This window comes from Notamacropus eugenii, chromosome 1, assembly GCF_028372415.1.
Source record: "Notamacropus eugenii isolate mMacEug1 chromosome 1, mMacEug1.pri_v2, whole genome shotgun sequence".
Classification (NCBI taxonomy): domain Eukaryota; kingdom Metazoa; phylum Chordata; class Mammalia; order Diprotodontia; family Macropodidae; genus Notamacropus; species Notamacropus eugenii.
In genome coordinates, this window is record NC_092872.1 from 208,326,758 (window position 1) to 208,350,699 (window position 23,942).

Sequence of the window (23,942 nt, forward strand, 5' to 3'; positions counted from 1 at the left end):
ATCCATACTATGCCCCATCATTTTGAGTGTACTGTACTCCAAGGTTGTATCCTAAACCTTCTCTTCTCTCTCAAAACTCCCCCTTTTAAAAATGGGTTTAATTATCATCTCTGTGCTAATGATTCTCAGATCTAGATAGCCAATGCTAGTGTCTCTCCCTAGCTCCAGTCCCATATCACCCCTTAGACATTCCAAAATGTAGATTCCTAGAATCATCTCAAATTCATTATATCCAATAGAAAGCTCATTACCTATTCCCTGAAGCCTGCACCTCTCCTGAAGCCTGTTTCTGTCTAAAGTACTAGCATCCTCCCAGTCTCCCAGGGTAGCACCCTCAGCATTATCCTTCACTCCCCCACACCCCACATATAGAGTTAGTTGCAACATCCTGACATTTCTGTCTTCACAAAGCCACCACTTGAGCTCAGCCCTCTGTCACCTTTTGCTTGGACTCTCACAATGCGATTGAATTCCCTGCCTCCACTGTCTTTCCATGCAAATTCGTCCTCCATACGGGCATCCAAGTGTAAACCTATGTTAATCCCTTACTTGGTGAACTCCATCAGCTTCCTATTACCCCTAAGATAAAACAGAAACTTCTCTATTTATGGGGAGAAGAGAACATAAGGAAGGAGCAGGAGAGGAAGGAACAAGCATTTGTACATCTACTACAAGCCGAGCACTGGGCTGAGCCCTTTTACAAATATCCCATTTCATCCTCTTGACAACCCTGTGAGATAGGTGTTACTATTATCTCCATTTTACAGCTGAGGAAACTGAGGCAAATAGAAATGACTTACTCAGGGTCACACAGCTAATAAGTGTCTAAGGCCATATTTGAACTCAGGTCTTCCTGACTCTGGGTCCAGTGCTCTCTCCATGGCCCTACCAACTGCCTCATTTGGCTTTTACAATTCTTCACATCTTTTCTCTAGTCTCCCTTCCCACACCTACAGTCAATCTGCCCATCTCCCTTTTCCTCAAACACAACATTCTAGCGTCTGTCTCCACGTCTTTGTGTTGACTGTCCACCATTCCTGAAATGTATTCCCTCTTCCTCTTTATCGAATACCTCACTTCTGCCTCAAAGAACTTACATCCTAGGTTTAGTTCAAATGCCACCTTCTTCCTTATCTTTCCATCTGTTAGTGCCTTTCTTTCTTAAACTATCTTGTATTTATTCTATCTTTATATATATATATATATATATATATATTTATATGTATTCATGTCTGACCTGCTAAAATATAAAATCCCTGAGAGTGTGGACCAATCTGGAATAGCAGGAGTTCTTGAAATATTTCCTTATTGATTGATTACTAGTTGGACTCTGGACCTCAGTTTTCTCATCTGTAAAAAGAGGCATCAATTCACTTTCTCAGGACATCTGTGAAGCCAAAGTAGGATAATTTACGTGAAAATTCCTTGGAAACTGTAAAGCAGTGTAGAAGAGTGAAGGATTATTAGAAGCCTTTTATATTCTTGAAGTATTTAGTTAAATTATAATCTTGCCTTTCTTCCACATTTGAACAGTAAACATTTGTAAAGCTTCAGCTGGCTTTGAAAAGGCCTTCAATTCTGCTGGTAGTAGAAACATTTGTGTTGGCAGCCTGTTCTCCACATGAACGTAGCCATGAAGGAAGCTTGATGTTTGACATTTCAGCTGTGTGATGGGGTGCCTCCAGGGGCCCATGAGCCAGAGTGAAGTTCTCAGGCAAAGGATACCTAGAGCTATTATTACACTGAAGAAATCACTCGCCATGGAGTCACTTAAGACTCAGTTTCCTCTTACGAAAAATGAGGATTTTAACATATGTGCCATCTACCTCACAGGGTTGTTGAGAAAGAAAGTGCTCTATAAATGTTACAGCCCTGTAGAAATCTGAGTTATTACTTTTGTGAATTATTCTTTGATTTCTACTGGCCTTAAGGAAGCCTCAGTAAGAGACATAGACTTTGTTGGAAGATATATGAAAAAAAGGGACGACAAGCTTATATCCAGCCCTGTCGGGAGAAGACACTCATCTAGGCTATCTCCTTTACTTGTTAGATAAGAAAACGGAGAATTGATTTGCCCAAGGTTGGTTGCACAGTTAGTTGCTGGCAGAATCAAGATTCTAATTCCAGTTTCCAACAGTCATATTTAGTGCTCTTTCTACCATGTTGTTCAGTCATTTTCAGTCACGTCCAGCTCTTCATGGCCCCATTTGGGGTTTTCTTGGCAGATAATAGAGTGATTTGCTATTTCCTTCTCCATCTCACTTTACAGATGAGGAGACTGAAGCAAACAGTTAAATGACTTGCCCAGGGTCACACGGCAAATTAGTGTCTGAGGTCAGATTTGAACCCACAAAGATGAATCATCCAGACTCCAGGCCTGGTGCTCTATCTACTGTACCATGCAGCTGTCCTGTCTTTCTACTGAACCTCCCCCTATGACTGATTCTAAACATTTTCACATTTATCAAGTCAGAGAAGGACTCTGATCTCCACAGTGGAATAGAAAAGACTGGTGGGATTTGGAATTAGAAAAGCTTGAGTAGTTTCTCTCTCTCTCTCTTCAAATCTCTGCCTCTGGCACTTTCTACCATCATGAATTTTGTTAACTCACAACCTCTATCAGTTTTCTTATCTGTAAAATGGAAAGGGGGGAATAGATGGCCTTTGAGGTCCCTTATATCTCTCAGTCTATGACTGAGCAAGCACCGTGACACATCCATGATGGCCTGCTAGCACAGGTTCTTAGATCTACTTTTCTAAAAGGAAAGCAACTTTTGAGGGGTCAACAATCTTCTTTAATCACATATACCAACAGAAAAAATACAAGCAGAGAAATAAAGACCAATAGACACGCTTCTAACTGTCTAACCATAGGCAATATATGGTTGTTGTCCTTCATTCTTGAAGAGGACCAAAATGACATCACCATGATAAAGTGAAGTTTCAATATATACAACTGTGGCTGATCAGACCAATAAGAACTTGGAATGTTCTACCATAGATTGGGCACAGATAGTCCATGTGAACATTTGGGGTGGTTACTATGAATTTGTGCATCCTGTGTTTCATTTGTGCTGTTTAAATTCTGCTTTGCTCAAAGAGCACAGCACCGTTTCTCATGTAGACATGCCATGCTGAGTGGTCCTGTGCCAGTGTCTCCCATGTTGCACAGTCAAATCCAAAGTTCTTGAGAGAGACCTTGAGAGTGTCATTGCATCGCTTCTTCTGGCCACCATGTGATTGCCTGCCCCATGAGAGTTCTCCATAAAATAGTTTTTTTGGCAACGTACATTTTACATTTGAATGACATGATCAGCCCATTGGAGTTGTGTTTTCTGAAGCATAGGTTGAATGCTTGGCAATTTAGTTCTAGCAAGGATCTCAGTGTCTAGTATCTTATCTTGCCAGATGATCTTCAGAATCTTCCTGAGACAATTCAAATGGAAGTGATTCAGTTTCCTGGCATGGTGCTGGTAGACTGTCCATGTTTCACAGGCATGCAACAATGAGGTCAGCACAACAGCTCTGTAGACCTTCAGTTTGGTAGTCAGTCTAATACCTCTTCTCTCCCAAACTTTTCTTCAGAGACTCCCAAACACTGAGCTAGCTCTGGCAATGCATGCTTCAACCTCATTGTCAATGTGTACATCCCTGGAAAGTACACTACCAAGGTAAGTGAATTTATCCACAGCATTCAAAACTTCTCCATTTGTTGTAACTGATGGTTCCACATATGGATAGTGTGGTAGTGACTGATAGAGCACCTGTGTTTTCTTGGTGTTCATTATTAGGCCAAAATTAGCACAGGCAGCAGAGAATTGATCCAGTGACCTTGTGACCCAGTGCCTCATTAGAAATTAACAAAAGGTGTGGGCCTTCCTACAAAACAAGCCTCCCCTAATCAAGTTTACCTTAATGGGTTCCACCTGAGGCCTTCTAAAGAGTGGGGAAGATCTTCAGCTCTAATTAACATTATACACTATCATCCACTCTGGCACCATCTCTACCATACTGTGTATATAAAGAAACACACAAAAGAATAAATGTAACAGTAATAAATTTATACATATCATACCCTTGTACTTTCTTGAATGTTATTTCCATCCCAAAGAAGGAGGTGAGGAATATTATGGCACCATTTGAGTGCTGACCTCCACAACCCAATGGTGTCCCAACATTGATCCTCTTCTCTTTGAGTAGTCTCATCTGTATCATCAGCCCATTATACTGGGTTTTGTAGAATTGAGGGGAGGGTGAAGAGAAAAAAGAAGGGGGAAAAGGAGAGAAGTAGGAAACATGTTTCTTGTAGCAATTTGGCCTGCCTCAGAGCAGAGGGGTAGAATGAAAGTTGTTCCCAAAACTTGACCTTGGTTTTCTCTAGCTATCTATCCCTCACCCTCTTTCCTCCCAGCCACCTCCCCCAAACACCAGTTTGAACACAAACACTATACCCTAGACCCTGAGATATGCGAATGTTTTCTGAGTAAGATCCCACCAACCCCTTTACCCTGGTTCCTGACCGAGTTCTCTCTGTTCTGACTGTTTATCTGAGCAGCATCTGGAGTTCGGGGCCAACAGTGTTTCTCAAATCAGGTTAGTGGCACGGCTACCTCCTACTTGCTCTTGATATTGACTGATTCAAAGATTGCAGTTGACCAAACAGACACACGTTAATTTTTAATTCAACTTTGTTGATTTACTGGTTTTTTTCCCCATCCAGCAAACCGAAGCTATCTGATCATAAGCCACTGACGATTTTTACCTTGAACTTACCGCTCTATGTCTCTGTCTCTCCTAATTCTTTTTCTGTTTTGCAAAAGATTTTCATATGTTCTGAATCGAGACATCCAGTTAAATCCTAAACAGCTAAATTTAGTCGATTTTTCAGTGCCACCTTTCATGTGGACAGAGATTAACTATTTATGAAGTGCTTTTACAACCATTAGAGGCATTGTGGCCTAATGAAAAATGTCTGGAATCTGGAGTTAGAAAACTTGGGTAACAAACCTGGCCCTGTCACTTACTTACTACCCTAAACAAATCATTGGGCCTCAGTTTCCTTTTCTGTAACCTGAAACTGGGCCTCAGTTTCCTTGTTTTCCCTCTTTTCATTATTTCCTATTTATCCTATATATAACTTGCTTTGTACTTATTTGTTTGGATATTGTCTCTCACCATTGGATTATAGGCTCCTTAAGGCCAGGGACTATCTTTTGCCTCTTTTTGTATCCCCAGAGCTTAGACCATGCACACAGTAGGTACTTAACAATTGTTGACTAATTGATAGGGGAAGGGATAGACTAAATGATCCCAAAGCTGACCTTTGGCTCTATACCTTCTTAATACCTCCATGAGGTAGTTCATCCCAGCACTGCTATGTTAATTTTACAGATAATGAAAATGTAGCTCCCCAAAAATGAAATGACTTCCTTCACACAGTTATTAAGCAGAAGAACTGGGACTCAAGTCCAGATACTCTGAGTCCAAACTTAGAGTTTTTATGTTATAACACTGGCCTTCTCTGTGGATTAGAACCAGTAGGAAGCTAGAAGCTACAAAGCATTGTGATGGAGCAACGCTGACTGTAAACAACAGGTAGACATGGATGGTGAAAGCATTCCATCTGGTCTGATCACAGTTCGTGGTAAGTCATCACTCCTTGGCTAGGTCCTGGGGTTCTCAGGACAAAGGCTGCAAAGAGGTGACTCATGTAAAGTCATACACTGCTAAGTGGTACAGACAGAATTAGAAGACAGAGTTCCTGACTCTCAGTGTAGGAAACCCAGGTGAATTGAGGGCTTTGGGGAAATGTGCTGCTGAAAACACTTCTCCCCTTCCCCTGTGCCCTACCCCCCCAATGTCACCCTGGGGAGCCCAGTGATAAGGAGAACTATCTCTTAGACTGACCCCTTCCCAGCCCCGCTGAGGCTGCATATTAGTTGCTGCTTAAGGCCATTGGCCTGTCCACAGAAGGCCTTGAGTGTATTTTCTCCCACATTTGTTGACTGGTAGTTCATCTCTAAGCTAAATCAGCCATTCATGGGTAATGCCAATACTACTGGACTGGAAGTTAGGGCTCCTTGCTTCTAGTCCTGGCTCTGATGCTGACTAGCTTGTTGACTCTGACCAAGCTGCTTCCCCTCTCTGTGCCTCAGTCTTCTCAAGTGTAAAATAAGGGGGATGGACTTACTGATCTCAAAGGTCCATTCCAGCCCAGACATGCTCTTCCAGAGTCTTTCAACCACGTTGCTGATTTTTGCTATAGGGTATGACTGGCTAATCCAAAGAGACCAAATCATCCAAGGAGTTGGTCTCTGTGAAAATCAAGGTTTAGGAGGGACCCGCACAAAGGAAGTGAGGGTTTAAGGGGAAGCACATCACCCATACCAAGCCAGAACACTAGAGAATTGTCCCCAAGACACACATTTTATTTTAGCTACTATCCACTATTTCACCTTATAAGACATGAACTCTACCTTTCACCTCTTCAGAAGAACAGTTGTTTAATTCCAAGAATTTTTTTTTTATCTCTCAACTTTTATTTTTTCCATCACACAATTTCCAACTTGGAAGGGGCCTCTGTGGCCTCTGATTGGGCTTCTTATCTGATCTATTCCTGAAAAACACACACCTGGTAAGTGGTCAACCAGATTGCTTGAAGACCTCCAATGAAAGAGGAACTCACTACCCTCCCAGCTCCAAGGCAGCCTATCCCACTCTAGGCTGCTTAGGAAGTCATTCCTGGCATGAAGCTCAAACTGGTCTCTTTGCAATTTCCTCTCAATATTCCTAGGTCTGTCCTCTGGAATCAAACAGAATGAACCTACTCCTTCTTCTATATGCCTGCCTATCAATCTTTAAAGACAACTTTCACACTTCCCCACCCCACCTCCATTCTTCTTTTCTTCAAGCTAAACGTGCCTCTCTTAGTTGCTTTGACTGATCATCACAGCACATGAATTCAAGACCCTTGACTGTCCTAGAAAATCTCCTCTGGATGCTCTCTATAGCTTCCTAAAATGTCATGCTCAGAATTTTGGGACTGAGTAGTTTGAGACTTGCCTTCTGCTTTTGAAAATGCCATGAATTTTGCATGGCCCTCATCACCTGCCGGTGGCCACTGAGGGCCATGTAAATTTCATGCCATTTTCAAAAACGGAAGGCAATTCCCAAGCCTCTGGGTCTGCAAGTGCTGGGCACCACATTTTGGTACATAATGCATTGCTCTGTCACATACCATTTGTCTAATCAGTCAATGACTGTGCAGCTCATCTTCTAAAAATACCCTGTGGGGCTGAAGGCATCCCTGGGGCTGTTGGACTAGATACCGGAAAGAGAGAAAACATGTTTAATTCAGAGAGCAAGTTTGAAAGCCACTGAGCAGGATCCTGATTTCATTAATTGCTTGAACTAAGCAAGGAATGTACTCGGAGAAAAGGCCAGTTGTGTCTGTACACAGGGAGAAACCAGTCAACTGAAGCAAGCTTCAATAGACACACATACAGAGCAGGAAGGGGCATTTGAGATGGAGATCATCAAATACAATTTCCTCATTTTGCAGGTGAGAGACCTAAGAAAAAATTACTCACCTGGCAGTGGAATCAAGGGCCCAGTCAGACTCTTTCTGCTAGATCACCCCTAGAATTGATCTTAGACTTTTTCAAGGGGAACAAACCCATGGTTTCACTGGTGTGAGAGACTCCTGGTATGGAAACTTCCTCCTCCAATGCATCATCTCTAATTTGTAGTTTTATTTTTTATAAATTTATCTATTTTTCGTTCACAACATTCAGTTCCACAAGCTTTGAGTTTTAAATTTTCTCGCCCTTATTCTCCTCCCCTTTCTGCAAGATGGTATGCAATCTGATACAGGCGCTACACATATATCCATATTTAACATATTTTCACGCTAGTCTTTAATTTATAGTTATAAAGAATTGCCTAGGGCTACCAAGAGATTAAATGATTTACCCCTATTCACACAGCTTCCATGTGCCAGAAACAAGACTAGAACCCAGGTCCTACTGGCTTCAAAGCCAGCCTTCTGACCATACTACTTGGTTTTTATTTTAGATGTGTGAACAAAAACGCTGACAGTTTTATATTGCAGAAACTATGAGCATACCACATAGTAATCTAAATGTGTTAGCAATGTGTCTTTTTATTTTTTTTAACACTTCATATATTCCTGCTTTCATCAGCTTGGGCACTCCCTGAAGAGTCAAAGATCCTGACTCCTCCACATCTTGGTAGCCTGTCTCCATGAGCTGAATAACCGAAAGAAGATTCATAATATGGTGACCAACCAGTGGCATGCTAGAACCAGCTCATACTGGTTCACAAGAGCAAATTATTAAATCTTTATTATGAGCATTTATACCTTGGAGATGAGCAAACAAAATAAGTCAGGGCTTGGTTTATTGTTTTGTTGATAGTCTAGGCTTAAGAAAGTGATGGAGAAAAATGTTAAATGCAGATTAAATTTAAAATTTAGTTGCTAAATATTTACCAGTCTACTCCTATGGTTAGCTTGCTAATGATGAGGCTCTTCACACTTAACTAAAATAGTTCTCAGTTCAGAAATATAGAGTACATCATCAGGACTATGCTTGAAGCCTTTCTAACATGGTAGAACCTTCCAGAGTCTCTGCTCAACTGTTATAGCCTTCAATGGCCCAGGGTCAGCTGCATACCATGATGGGATATCAGATTTGGCTTTTAGTGGTCAGATATGACTCAGAGATGTCACTAAGTGCCTAAGAAAAATTTATTATACCATGATCATAGAACAAAAATTGGGCCACATAAGTACTACTGAATCTTTCAGTCTATGATTCAGTTGCTGAACATCATCTCAGACAGCAGTATTTGCTCTCCAACCTTCAAACTTTTCATGAGGAAAAAAAAAGAGGAAAGCAACGTGCATTTATTAAGCACCTACTGTAGGACCAGAAAATATCCAAACACTTTAGAAATATTATCTCATTTGATCCTGAAGACAAAGTCCTTTGGATTTCCTCCAACATCTTATGATGCCCAGGAAGTGCGGGGTCACAGACACAATCCCATTTCTGCTGGAAATCCCTGACACAGTGAAATAATGTATTTATTCATTCAATGATCATTTTTTAAGTGTCTGTACTACATTAGGTACTAGGAACACAAAAACCAAAAAAGGAATAGGACCCAGATCTCGTGTCTCTGGAACTCACCTGCTTTCCACTAAACCACACTCCTCTGACCTCAGTGAGTTCGCATTCTTCCAGAACTGAACAACTGCATGATGAAAACAACTGATCCCCTCCCTGAAGGCAATGCCTCCAGAGCTAAAGTGACGAAGACCATAAGGTCAAGTAGGTGATCTACCAGATCAGAACATAACTGTTGGGAAACCCTCACTTTGTCCAACCTTTTCATTTTACAGTTGGGGAAACTGAGGCCAAGAGAAGCTGTGACATAGTCGAGGTTATTCAGCTACATCATGACACAACCAGGTCCAGGTCCTTTGACTTCTTTATGATAATAGCTAACATTTATATAGCACTTACTGCGTGGCAGACACTGTGCTAATCACTTTATAATTATCTTCTCTTTTAATCATCACAACAACCTGGAGAAGTAGTTGCTATTATTATCTCCACTTTACAGATGAGGAAACTGAAGGAAACAGGATTAAGTGACTTGCTTAGGATCACACAGCTAGTAAATGTCTTGAGGTTGGATTAGAACTCAGGTCTCCACGACTCCAGACCCAGTACTCTATCCACAGAGCCACTTCACTATCTCTAATCTACAGTCCTCTTTTCACCACGTCACCCTGTCAACTCTTATTCTTGCTTTGTATAACAATATTTTGTCCTCATTCTTACACTAACTTTCTAATTGTTCTTCCTAACTGCTTTCTGTTCTTTCCCTACTTTAATCTGTCCTGCCCAGGTCAATTTCTAAAATATCACTTTCCTCATGTCCCTTTCCTGCTCAAAAATCTTCAGTATTGCCTTGGCTCTAGCCTCAGACTAGCATTTGAAATCCTCCACTATCTAGACCTATTTATATAACTCCCTAAATCTACCTTATTTACTTCCAGTATAAACCCTCTATTGTAGCTACATCAGTTTCTTTGCTATAATTTTTTTCTATTTTTTTATTTTTCTTTTCTTTTTTCTATTCCAGCCTCCAAGTCCTTGCTCATGTTGTGTCTTTCGTGTGGAATGCCTTACATTACTGTGCCTGGCATCTAGTAGACAGATACTTAATGCTCATTCCATTGAATTCCACTGAATTCTGGCTCTTCTCCATTCTAAATTCTGCCCAACCATCAAGGTCATCTCTTTCTTGAAACCTGTTGTGACTACCTAGCCCCTGGGTACTTTAAATTCCTATAGTATTTATAGGACAGCACAGAATTATGTGTTTCATTGTAAATAAACAGTAACTCTGTAAATGCTTCAATTGCCCAAGTTTTGTGTAAAATACCACAGCAGTCCCCAGTGCTTTCATATGCCACATCTGGAACATCTGAGTTGTGATACTTCAGTTCATTGAATATCTCTACCCATCCCCCAAATCCTACCCAAACTTAGCTCAAATGCCACCTCCTCTGGGAAGCTCCCCCTGATCCCCTAGTTGGAAATTCTCTTTCTTCAAAAGTCACTTTGTTTGTAACTCTTGTGTGTACTTACAGTGTTTGATTTCATGTTTTGATTATTTGTCTAATTTTACTGCAAGTTCCACAGGACAGAAATTCTCTCTGTATTTGTAGCACTCACAGTGACTTAGCATAGTTCCTCAGACACAAGTCATTGCGATCTCAACAAATCACAACCTCTGTCTGCTTCAGTTTCATCACCTGTAAAATGGGTACAATGATAATAAAACCTATCGCTCAGAGTTATGATGATCAAATAAGATTTGCAAAGCACTTAGAACAGTGCCTAGCAAACAGCAGGTATTTAATAAAATGTTGCCTTCTTTCCTTCCTCCCTCCCTTCTTTCCTTCTTTTTTCCTTCCTTCTTCCCTTCCTTTCTTCTTCCTTCTTTCTTATTTTCTTTCTTTCCTTCCCCCTTCCCTTCTTTCCTTCTTCCTTTCCTTTTTTCCTTCTTTCCTCTTTTTTCCCTCCTTCCTCTCTTCCCTTCTTTTCCCCTCCCTCCCTTCCTTCTTTTCTTCCTTCCCATATACAATCGGTTGCCAACTTTTGACAAATCTGCTTCCATAGCAGTTTTCTATCAGTGCACTTCTCACACTCATATGATCACTTTCCTAATTCATCTCCTCATTACATACATCTCAGGTGTACTATTGCAATTGTTCCTAACTGAACTCTGCTTCCAATGTCTTCCTATCTGCAATGTATCCTCTACAGAGCTGTCAAAGTGATATTCATATTGGTCTAATCATGTCATTCCCCTGCTCAAAAATGTCCAGTGGCTTTCCTCTAAGATAAAATACAGACTCCTCATTTTGACATTTAAAGCACTTTGTACTCTAGCTGTAGTCTACCTTTCCAATTTTTTTCATGTTATTCTCTTTAATATGCTTTCAGTCCAACCTAACTGATCAAAAGCTGCTTACCTCGCTCAGTATTCCATTTTTTTGCCTTTATGTCCTCGTATCTGGAATATGCTCTTTCCTTACATTGCACTCTTAGAATTCATAGCTTCTTACAAGGTTCAACTTAGGTGTCACTTCCTATTATAAGTCTTTATGAATTCTCCTGGTTTTTAATCCCCTCCCACCTCAAATTATTTCTCTCCTCTCTGTGTGTCTTCATACAGACTCTCTTACATCCCTGAAATGCTCTTCCTTCTCCTTTCTACTTCTTGTAAACCCTAGCTCCCTTCAAGATTCAACTTAAATATAAATTATCTCCTACTTCAAGTCTTTCCTTATTTCCCCAATTGACAGTGCTCCTCTTATCCCGATTACTTTGTGTTTACCTATATTTATACATGTTTCTCCAAGGAGAATGTAAGCTCCTTGAGGGCAGCCACTGTTTCATTCTTGTCTCTGTATCCCCATCACCTAGCCCTGTGCCTGGCACATAAATAGTGCCCTGAAAATTACTCCCAACAAAGAATTACACACATTGACTTCTATAACAGGAGACTAGCTAATGAGCCCAATCCTTACAAGCATGTGCAGAGTGCTCAGCTAATACAATCCCTTTATGGACTCTGGAGCATGCACAGGCATTCCATAGCTTGTTCTAACCATATGGGGCTCTTATTTGATTAGCTATGGAGCTAGAACTGGAATACATTCAAGAGGTACTAATTAGCTAGAGATATCCCCTTGGCAAGTCCTTCCTGCCTTGCTGCTATTTGGGGAAGAAATAATAACATAAGGGAAGAAACTTTGGGCCCTCTCCTTGTGAGGCCAGTGAACAGTCCATAAATATAGATCTCTGTTCTTTGCCTTTTTGAATTTTTCTTTCTTGTTTTAGGTGAAGCAGATGGCTTTGAAAAGTTAGAGGAGTGAGCCACCAAAATCTAGGAACTAGAGTCCATGCTGGGATTTGCTGGAAACAAGATGGTGAGGAATGAGGTATGGAACAACTTGGTTGACCTAGCCCAGAAGAAACAGAGATGTGTGCTCATCCATTCATAGGACATACCACATTTGGCAATGAACTTGAAGAAGAAGGAGGAAAGTAAATTCTATGTATAAACCATATTATATCTGAGCCCATTCTCCCCAGAGACTGAGGTGGCATGTCTTGTAGTAAATATCCCTTCATAAAAGCTAATCGATGCTAATTAGTTAGATAAAACAGAAACAGCACTAAGTATTGGTGGCTAATAGTGGGTAGAACGTACTGTAACTGGATTTTAAACTGATAGAATTTGAGAATTATCCCAACCCCTCAGGGATACCCTTAGGACTCTGAGCAGGAGACATAGAGCCAAACTTGCTCTGGAATAGTGAGCTCGAAGTAACTTGCTACACTTGTAGTATAAACCCTACAATTTTTTTTTCCATTTAAACACTTTTGATATGCAATATGTCCTCCATTTGCTATAATAATTTGTTTTACACAATTTGGCATTAGGTTCACAAGACTATAACATATTCATAACATCATAGGATTCCAGATGAAGGGCTGGAAGGGACCTTGGAGGCCACCTAGCCAAGGTATTTTATTCTTTAATTAATACTTATCATAATGAATATTAAGCACACCTTTGATAAATAGCCCATTTGTCCAAGTGTAGCTTTGGTAATAGCCCACAGATTTTCAATGCCATTCAGAACAGTCCAGTTCCCATGCTATTAAATCAGGATTACCTTCATCTCCTGGATAAATTTAAGTTTCCATTACAGGTCACACAGTTCAAGGATATATTGAAATACTCCATACCCATTTGGGAATTTCTAAAGTTCAAAAACATTTATGTTTCTGGTAAAACAATACATTTATTGGACTTCATCATTCATTTAATGAGGGTAATACTTCTATGCCCAATGGTAGTAAAGTAAATCCCCAAAATACCATTTGGTTAGATATTTGGTCTGATGAAAATACCCAGAACCAATAGACTCACCTGAACTTTTCCCTACAATTATTTTAGGATAGTCTTAAGTGAAAAAGTGAGTTTTATCAGTAAAATTTACCTTTTTATAGTCATTAGTATTCGGGTCTTCATATTGTCTTGCCTCAAGTAAGCTTTTCCTTCTTTCCAGCAATAAGCAGATTTTTAAAAAACTTATCTTTTGCTATTTTACTAACTTTTAGAAGCCTATACCACAGTGTAAAGGAACCAATAACAATCTCTCCAGCTTCCAAGTCCCTCTGAAGAGCATTTCTTATTTTCTAAGAATTTGGTGATTTGTTTTACAACAATATTTTTTCATTTCTAAATGAGTTTTTTTTCTTTTTTTACAGCTCCATTTTCTATGGTGCTTTAGTGTGACTGATCCAGTTTCATTGTGGGCTTGAATAATCCTTGAAACACCTGACTTTCCCACTCCAATAGCCTCTGCAATGTACCTAAGTGTTATTGAAGGTTGCTCTCTAAGAGCTATAACTTTACCACATTTGCTTAGAGTAATAGCTTTTCTTTAAAACCATGGAATTAAAAACACAAAAAAAGAATAATGAAATGTGTATATGGCATAAAATCCAATGTTCAACTGGCAGAACTAGCTAAATGTAAGTAAGCCAATTCAATACAATGTCATCTGTTTAAGATCAAATGCTCTGAATCAGTCTAGCGTCAGCAAATACATACACACATAACCTCTGCTGTAACAAAATAAAACCATATCAAAATTATTGTTTTTCTCAAGCAATTTATAAACCCTTAGAGGTGCTTAATAAACACTTGTTAAACTGAATTGAATCAGTTCATCAGTGGAGTAAAACATATTTTGTTTTCCATATGAGTATGCAATGTTTGGCACACTGGAAAACACTTAATGAAGACTTGTTGAAATGAATTAATTGAATATTCTGATTTAAATGACATGCAGTGGAGGAAGGGCATGGGAAAAGACAAATAGGCCAGAACCTAATTAAGGAGGAAAAAGTCCCTCAATCATTTGAGTAGACAGGGGACTGATCAGCAGTGAAATGGAGAGTTTTTTGCTTGTAGGAGCCCCTAGAAGTTTCATCCCAGAAGAAATCTTTATGTAAAGGGAGGGAAAAAAATCATTTTCGTGATACCAAGGAAAGATGTTTCCTTTTAAGGGGCCATTGCAAGGCATACTTATTCACAGTACATACTTTGGCTGCCTCCCAAACTGGCAGAGGGTTGTGCATCTTGGCTTTCCCCGTGAGTGACAGTACCCAGAGACTACCTCGTGATCATGGGGCTGCTGGCTCCTGCAGCTTCACATTTAGACCTTGTCTGTCTAATCCTTGCTAAAATGGACAGGATCAAAACGGTAACTTGCTATTAATGTGACCCTTGTGAAGATGGACTGGAGCACATTTTTGTCTGACAGATTTGTCCAAGGTCACATTAACCTAACATTGATTTCTCAAGACACATTGGAACATAGGATTCTAGGTATGGGTTCTAGGATCATAGATTTTTAGAGTTGAAAGGGATCTTGCAAATCTTCTAATCCATTCACTTTACATTGATAAGGAAACTGAGGTTCCAAGAATAACTGGATCGTAGATGATGACTGGACTATCCAGGATCATAGATTTAAAGTTGAATGGGACCTTAGAGATTATTTAATCCAATTCCTTCATTTTGAAAATGAGTAAACTAGTCCAGAGAGGTTAATTAATTCACTCAAAATCACACAGGTAGCAAGCAGCAGAGTAAATGTAAACCCATGAGCAATGTTGCTGTTGGTTAGTGGTGGTAGTTGTTGCTGGTGGTAGTGGTAATGGTTGTTTTCATTTTCCTGTTGCACCAAGAGTGGCAGAACTGGGCTTAAATCCAGTTCTTCTGATTCCCAAACCAGTGCTTCATCATAGCTAAAAGAAGGAGTGATTGAGGGAGCCTGTAGGGATTTGGGGAAAGCAAAATAAAACTGTTGTCACCCACAGCTTCAAAGGTGCTAAAAGCTATCTTCACAACCTTATGGAGCAGCATTAAATAGAAATACTGAATGGACTGTGAGAGAAAATAATTCCCTGATGATTGGTGTGGGTATTTCTGGGGCAAAGTGGGCTGAAGTCTGTGTAGGTGGAAGAAAGAGGAAAGGCTTATTCTGTGAACCTTATGTCACTGGATTTAGTGGAGCTACTGAGATAAGGGAGTGCACCTTGTACTGGATGACTGAGGTTCTAGACCTAGTTCTCTCATTAACTTTTTATGTCACTTAAGTCATACTATGGACAGCTACGGGTTGCAGTGGATTGAGCACCAACCCTGGAATCAGGAGAACCTGAGTTAAAATTCTGGCCAAGTCACTTAACCTGACTTGACTCAGTTCCTCATCTGTTAAATAAGCTGGAGAAGGAAATGGCAAACCACCCTAATATTATTGCTAAGAAAACCCCAAATGGACTTTTAGAGAATCTGAAACTCAAAAAAACAACAAAAGACATACTACTTAACCTCTCTGAACCTTTGATTCCTCATTTATAAGATGAAGGGATTGGGAGTACTCCTCAAAATGGCAGATCATTGGAAACACAACTACACAGCTCACTTATAACTCCTATAACAAGGATTTTCTTTAACAAGAGTACTAGATGAAGAAGTGATCAAGAAATTCAAGGGAAAACTATGTTAAGTGCACTTTTTCAGCCCATGTCCTCACAAAGAGATCCCTATAACTCTATGTGTGCTAGTTAAGGGGACTGGCCAGAAAAATGCAGCCTCTTTGGCTTTGAAAGCCCTTTACTATCTGGATCCTTGCTATGTTTCTGGTCATTGTATGTTTTATTCCCCTTCACTTACTCTGTGATACAACAACCCTGTTCCCGCCATTCCTCTCAAAGAACGCTTGATCTCCCAGTTCCATGCATTTTCACTGTTTATTCCCCACGTCTGAAATTCTCTTTCCTCTTGCCTTTGCCTCCCATTGCCCCCAATGAAATACAAGCTTTCTGAGGGCAGAGACCATGTTTTTCTTTTCTTTGTATTCTGAGCACTTAGCACAGGGCCCTGTACATAACAAGTGCTTAATAACTGTTCATCAGCTATAACTGTCTTCCAGAGGGGTACAGAGTCTGGTCCCAACACAGAGTCTCAATTCAGGATCCAAATCTGTAAAAATGAACAAATATTAGATAATACTAATGATAAAGAAATATTATGGAGTCAGGGATGCTCAAGACAGAAGACCATTTATTCCTATAAGTCAGGTCACAAAGAAAATCATATATTTGTCATAAGCTCTACTGAAACTCATGGCTTTAGAGCAGAGGTGTCAAACTCATGGCCCATAGGTCACAAGCAAGGGCAGTCTGAATGAGACAAAAATTAAAATGAAATTTAAAAATAAGTTATTTACTGGCCTCAGTCACTTGACAATTACTAGTTATGTGACCCTGGGCAAGTCACTTAACCCTGATTGCCTTGCAAAATAAACAAACAAATAAGTAAAATAAATAATTTGGAAATGTTTAACAAAATAAATAAAAATATAATACAGTATAGATGTTAATTTGTCAATATCTTAGTCAATATGCAACTTACAGAAATCACTTTCTATTTGAGTTTGACACCACTACTCTAAATGAAAATATTAATTGGAAAAGAAGTGAAAATTCTTTGGATATATTGTGATACCTTTAGGGGTAGCTGGTAGTGCAGTAGACAGAGGACTGGGCCTGATGTCAGGAAGACCTGAATTCAAATATGGCCTCAGATAGTTACTAGCTGTGCGACCCTGGACCTCTGTTTACCTAAGTTTCCTCAACTGTAAAATGGGGAGAATAATAACACCTACCTCCTAGGGTTGTTTTGAGGATCGGATGAGAAAATAGTTATAAAGGGACTCAGTAGCCTGCCAAATAATAGGCATGATATAAATGCTTATTCCCTTTCCTTTCTTTCTTCCCCACTTTAGGAAAGAGAACAAACATTAGTTAAGTAGCAGACTCCTTGAAAATTAGATTGGACTTGATAGAGAACAATGTACTCCATAAAATACAGAAAATACAAGAATAAAAAAAATTTAACTGGAAATATTTTCTAAAATGTAAGGTAACATCAAAATCACACATCAAAAAGGGGTAATCTAAGAGCCACCATCCTACCAGCCCACCTGGACTAGATAATCCTGTAATCATCAATGGAAGCTACTAAAACTGTGAACAAGCCGACAATAGAATCTGCTAAGTCACCTCCTGAAATAAACCCCGAAATGAAAACTTCCATGAACATCACAGACAAAATCCAGAGATTTCAGTTCAAAAGAAAAAATAGTTCTCACAGCCAGAAAATAAAAGTTCAAGTAACGAGAAACCTCAGTCAGGAGGACCTGACCATTGCTGATGCTACGCTGTCCCCAACAATGGCGGCCTCCACACCAGCCCTCTCCCATTAGCTATACTTCTCTATTGTTTCTTCCCACTGTTCCCTCTAAAACCAGCCTTCCTTGTGGTAAAGTGGAAAGATGTTTCCATTTAGAATGGGAGACCTGAGTTAGAATCCTGACTACCTGTATGACCTTGGGCAAATCACCTGAAGTCTTTGGGCTTCAAGGTCCCATCCGGCTCTACATCTATGATCCTAGATGTCTCCCTCTCACTTTGGCACCCTTTCCAAGGCCAGGTGTCCCTTCTTTCACACCCCTTGACCCACAGGGACTGGAGGAAGAGAAGGCATTATCCCTCAATCCCTACTCTCACTTTCAGAGCCTCCTTCCTTTTCTCTGTCTCTCAACAACCATCCATTTTCCTTTATAAAATACCTCATCACCACACACACACACACACACACACACACACACACACACACACTCTCTCTCTCTCTCTCTCTCTCTCTCTCTCTCTCCAATGCACTTACTTTTTTAGCTTCTCCACCTTCTATATAACCTTAGTCTCTAATCTACCTCAACAATGCAAAGGAGTCATCCACAGGTGGGCCCCTTCCCCACCTGACTTTGCCCCAGGCACTGGAATTCTTAGTGAAAGCTCTGATTAGGTGGAAAGCTAAAGATTTTTGCTCAAGTCCTGTGCCAAAAAGTAGAAGGGTCATGGCATGGCCAAATGCAAATGTGCAATCTCAGTGTCTTCCTGTGTAAGTCCAATGATTCTACCTTGTCTAGGACTGGCTGGCTCAATCATTTCTCAGCACAGGTGGTCAATTTGACCCATATTTTACAGTGTTGCACCTTTCTGAGGCAAGATGGCCTTGAAACTACCCACCCCCTTAATCCATCATGGGGGTGTGGAAAGAGGAGTCTTGGAATCCCACCTCCTGTCCAACTGATTTCTTGTCCAGTCATTTCAGTCACCTATGACTGTCTGTGATCTCATTTGGGGTTTTCTTGGCAAAAATACTAGAGTGGTTTGCCATTTCCTTCTCCAGCTCATTTTACAGGGAGGAACTAAAGCAACAGGGTGAAGTGACTTGCCCAGGGTCACATAGTATATGTTTGAGGCTGGATGATCTTTCAAAGGCCATCAGTGCACAAAGACAGACTACTCCCAGAAAACAGCAGGGTTAATGAAGGATAATTTGGTCACCAATGATAAGGACTCAAGTGAGTTCCCTTTTTAAATCAATAATGGTGGATCCCTTATTCAGGGGTATATTTCAGTCAATTTACAAGATCCAGTTGTTAAATTTTCAGCATGAGCATATCTTTATTTATATCATGAAAATAAGCAAATGCTATAAATCAGGGCTTGATTCAATGTTTTATTTGTCTAGACTTAAGAAAATGGTGAGGGAAATGTTAATGATGAAGATTAGACTTAATAGTATGTCATGGCTGCATATCTTTTAAAAGGAGAGCCAGTTGTTAAACATTTACCAGAGCACTCCTATCTATAATGTATTCCACTTCAAAGTCATTCAGTGCAGCTGCACAAGGAGAAAATTGAGGCTTAGTTACTTGTCCAAGGTTACACAGCAAGTCAATGAAAGAGCTGGGTTTAGATTCCATTACACTTGGCTCACAAGCCAGTCTAGCAACTCCTTACACCTAAAAACTGAGCAAAGTGCTAGCATGAATAAAGTAGCACTTGAGGTCAGAAAGACTGAGTTTGAACCCTATCTGAGGCACTTACTAGCAGTATGACCTTGGAAAAGTCATTTAACACCATACAGCCTTCATCTGTAAAACTGAGATGATAATAATAACAGTACCTATTTCACAGGGTTGTTGTGAGGATCAAAGGAGATAACACAGGTAAAGTGCTTTGCAAACATCAAAGAATTATATAAAGTTATAATTAATATAATTATTATAATTATGATCATCAGAAGAGAAGCAGCATTGTGTAATAGGAAGAGCACTGACTTATAGGATCCTAGATTCAAGAAGCAAAGGGATCTTAGAAGCTACTGAGTCCAAATCCCTCATGTCCCTGATGAGGACATTGAGGCACACATCTAACAAGTGCCTAAGGATAGGATGATGAGCCCAGGTCTCCCAGTGTCCCATCCACTACCATAGAATGATGTGAGTTCAAATTCTGCACCCCATCATTTACTAGCTGTATAACCCTAAGCAAGTCACTTAACCTCTTCATATATAAAACAGGAACTCTACTGTTCAGTCCTTTTGGTCAACTCTTTGTGACCCCATTTGGGGTTTTCATAGCAAAGATATTGGAGTAGTTTGCCCTTCTCTGGCTCATTTTATAGATGAGGAAACTGAGGCAAACAGGGTAAAGTGATTTGCCCAGGGTCACATGGCTGGTAAGAGTCTGAGGTCAGATTTGAAATTGGGAAGATGAGTCTTTCTGACTCCAGGCTCAGTGCTCTATCCATTGTGCCACCTACTTCACAGGGTCATTGTGAGGATCAAATGAGATACTATAGGCAGAGTGCTTAGCACAGTGCCTCTCACAGGGTAGGCATTGCCATTCTCTCTAAGCCTTAAAGCTCTCAAAAAATATCAGATATTACTTATGTTTTTCTTGTCCATCCTGGTCCATCCTATTCATCATAAGTAAGAGTTGGGCAGAGCATTTGTATGGTTGGAACATCCCCAAGACACTGCAAGCTCTAGGCGTTCCTCTGTTCCTCTGTTCATTCTAAGGTAATATGACCTACATAAAATCTAAGCCAAAAAACTATTTCCAATCTGGCTTCCTCCACATTCATGCTTTCCATCAAAAGTAATGAAATGCTTTCTATGTAGAGAGACAAGGAGTCCACAGAAGAAGTCAGAAGATGCTGTCTTCCATATACACAACTGGAGTTGTAGACACCCATCTATGGCTGTGTTATCTCCTTCATTTGAATATAAGCACTGTGAGGGTAGGGACAGTGTTGATGACATTCTTTCTACCCCTAGAGCTAAGAAAGTGCCTGAAACATACTAAGTGTTTAATAAATGCTTGTTGATTGACTGTCTGCAAATCACTTAACTTCTCTGAGCTTGTTCCCTCATCTATAAGAAAAATATGAGCCTCAAAGCATTGTTGTGAAGATGAGAAAATGTATGTAAATATTTCAGTACTTTATGGATGCCTCATCCTCCTGGGTCCCTTTACCCCTTCAAGTATACCCCTGGCCTATCTATATCTTAGTATATGGTCCTTGTGAGTTGCTATAATTTTAAAAAATGCATCACTCAGCAAGGAAATTTCTGGGGTATATCATCTCCAAACTTAGCTAGACTGGTGCTGTGCAGACAGACATATAGTCTAGTAGTGGCCTTGAACTTGAAATCTATTTAGGTTGATAGAAATAGGTTGACTAGAGTTTGAACTTAGGAGCGGAAGGAAAAGTTTGGGGGTGGAGTGTGGATGAATAACTTCCAAGAACCAGTGTCACCTTAACACCGTGGTGCCACATCAGAGTAAGACATTAGTGAACAATTGGACCTACAGTATGATTTTTATATGAATATATATTATTATGCCCCTTCTCCAACCAGGATAGCTCTATAAAATAGGCTAAAATTGCACTACTCATCCCCAATGCCCTGCCCCTCCCACCATGGTACAATCCAATATTTTCTTTTTCTATCAGATTCTCTCTTGTATTTATAAGCCATTTGTCTTATATCTCATCCCATATTATAAGACTTATTTATCAGATAAGATTAATCCAAGCCAGCATACTAACAGGTCTCATTTTCATGTCCTCTCAAGCAGCTTCTAGACCCTTTCAGAGATAATGTTCATCATTTGCATCAACACTATTAATGATTCTTAGGATGGGAATTTCAGGTAGAAGGGGAAATAGAACAAGTAGGTTGGTGATCAATTTCCATCACATTGGCAGCACCTTGTTCTACTTATAAAGAAGTCTATTCACCCACCCATTAATCTAAATATAGGGCCAATGCAAGAAATTTTGTACTAATGGGGCCACAGAAATAGCTTTGGGGAAGAAGAAGAAGAAGAAGAAGAAGAAGAAGAAGAAGAAGAAGAAGAAGAAGAAGAAGAAGAAGAAGAAGGAAGAAGAAAGAAGAAAGAAGAAAGAAGAAGAAGAAGAAGAAGAAAGAAGAAGAAGAAGAAGGAGGAGGAGGAGGAGGAGGAGGAGGAGGAAGGAGAGGAGGAAGAAGAGAAAGAGGAAGAAGGAAGGCACTGGCATTAATGGGATTCAGGAAAGTCTTGCTAGAGAAATTGGAATTTAAGTTGAGAAATTGAAATAAACCAAGGAAATCAGAAGGTAGAAGTGAGGAAGAAGAGCATTCCAGTCTTGGGGGATAGCCAGTGAAAATGCCCACAATCTGGAAATGGAGTGTCTTCAACAAGGAACTGCAAGGAAGCCAGGATCACTAGATTTTGCAAGTTAGGGCAAGGTGTAAGAAAACTGGAAAGGTAGGAAAGGGCTAGGTTACAAAAGATTTTAAAAACCCCAAAAAAAAGTATTTTATATTCAACCTTGGAGGTTAAAAGGAGTCACTGGGAGAAATAGGGATGACACAGTCATGACTGCACTTGAAGAAGGTCATTTTGACATCTGAGAGGAGGTGGATTGGAGTGGGGAGACTTGAGACAAGAAAACCAACCAATAGGTTATTGCAATGGGGGCCTGCACCAGGGTGATGGCAGAGTCAGAGGAGAGAAGGGGGTGTCCGTTACAAACATTTATTAATTCAGGTATTGTGCTAAATGTTTGGGATACAAATACTAAAAACAAAAAACAGTCACTCCCCTCAAGTTTACAATCTAATGAAGGGAAGCTGACCCATAAAAGAAAGCTAAAAAATGGGGTAAGGAGTAGGCACCCTACATGGGGGCATGATGGTAAAATCTGAAGAAGCCCAGAAAGCAGGGCAGCTGGCAGGCAATGAGGAGCTGACTTTCCTGGGCCCCCTCCTTAAATGTAAGTTTGGAGCTCGTTGCTCCATCCCCCAATCAGAGAAACAACCAACCCTCCAGCCTGAGGGGCAGAGGAGTGATGAGACTTACCTGGTTTAAAATGATGAAATTTCCCAATGATAAGATTCCTTTAATATTTTGGAAATATCAAAAAGCAGGACAGCTGGTGGGAAATGGGGGTATATAGGAGAAATATTTCAAAGGCAGAATGGCTCAAATTTGGCAATTAGGTATAGAAGGTGCAAGAGAGCAAGGAGTCAAGGATGACTTGTCAGTTTTGAGCCTGGATGCCTGGGATGATGGTAGTATCACGACAGTATGTCACAGAACCACTTCCAATTTTGCTATTGTGGTGGTCAAACGTTAATTTGTTGCAGTAATCTTCTTTCGTAGCTTCTAACTGACTGGGCATTCCACAGCACCACCATTCATGTCATCAATGACATCAGGAGGATGTCTGCCACTAAGTTTGCAGCCCACACACTGGGCTATTCCAAATATCTCTTTAATGGTTCCAGAGAGGTCTCTCTTCAGGGATCGATTCCTCATCTATCAGACAATGTTGGTAATACCATCCAGACTGCTGTTTCCACTGTGTTTTATATTCTTCTGTTTCTTTCTGTCCCAATGAAGTTCCTTTAGAGCTTTGATGATCAAGGCTGAGACAGGAGGAACAGCCTCAGTTTGGACCTAAGTTTCACTGTGACCCTTTCCAATCACCCCCCTCTTTGGGAGACAAACCCAAGGGACCAGTTTTAGAGGCCAGAGCATATGGGGTACCATCTTCACCACTGGTGCATCCTGAACACATAACTTTAATTTCCTTAGGATCAAACTGGTGAGAAACATGGAGACGCTGCTTGGATGCTGTGGGGTGGCCAATGGTCAGACAGATCCAGATTCAGGAGGACCAGAAGAAGTCACCTCTTCACCACCCATGAGCCAAAAGGTCACAGTTTGGATTTTTCTGATGTAGAGTCAGGCATTTGGGAAGGAAACAAGAGGAAAAAAGTAGGAAGGCTGTTGTGAGAAAGAACTTCAAAACATTTTTGTTAAATTACCAAAGGTGATAGAGGATGG

The 23,942-nt window shown here is 40.3% G+C and overlaps 1 long non-coding RNA gene and 1 pseudogene across 1 annotated transcript; one reads left to right on the forward strand and one right to left on the reverse strand.

Annotated features, from left to right (window-relative positions):
• The first annotated feature begins 5,602 nt into the window (after positions 1–5,602).
• LOC140524568 (uncharacterized) lies at positions 5,603–14,254 on the forward strand. Its single transcript, XR_011973760.1, has 4 exons — positions 5,603–5,644; positions 12,444–12,544; positions 13,050–13,132; positions 13,884–14,254. It is a non-coding gene; the product is annotated as an uncharacterized lncRNA (long non-coding RNA).
• A 1,983-nt stretch (positions 14,255–16,237) lies between these two features.
• On the reverse strand, positions 16,238–23,751 carry LOC140511494 (large ribosomal subunit protein uL11-like; annotated as a pseudogene).
• Between the last annotated feature and the right edge of the window lie 191 nt (positions 23,752–23,942).